A 269-nucleotide genomic window follows, 5' to 3' on the forward strand; every position below is an offset into this window, starting at 1 on the left:
TAGCCATTGAAAAACCTGTAGAGCACAGTTCTACTCTGACACACATGGGGTCATCATAAGGTATAATCAACTCAATGGCAACTGGTGGTGGTGGTGGATGCGTGTGTGTGTGTGTGTGTGTATGTATGTGTGTATATGTGCCTATGTTTGTGCATGTGTGTGTGTAAAACATTGCATTGTAGGATTATAGCATTTGTAGAAGTAAAATGTATAAAAATAATAAATTCACATGTTTATTCCTATGTCACTTCTCAATGGTGGTCAAGATA

Source organism: Trichechus manatus, unplaced genomic scaffold (genome assembly GCF_000243295.1).
Source record: "Trichechus manatus latirostris isolate Lorelei unplaced genomic scaffold, TriManLat1.0 scaffold00020, whole genome shotgun sequence".
Taxonomy (NCBI): domain Eukaryota; kingdom Metazoa; phylum Chordata; class Mammalia; order Sirenia; family Trichechidae; genus Trichechus; species Trichechus manatus.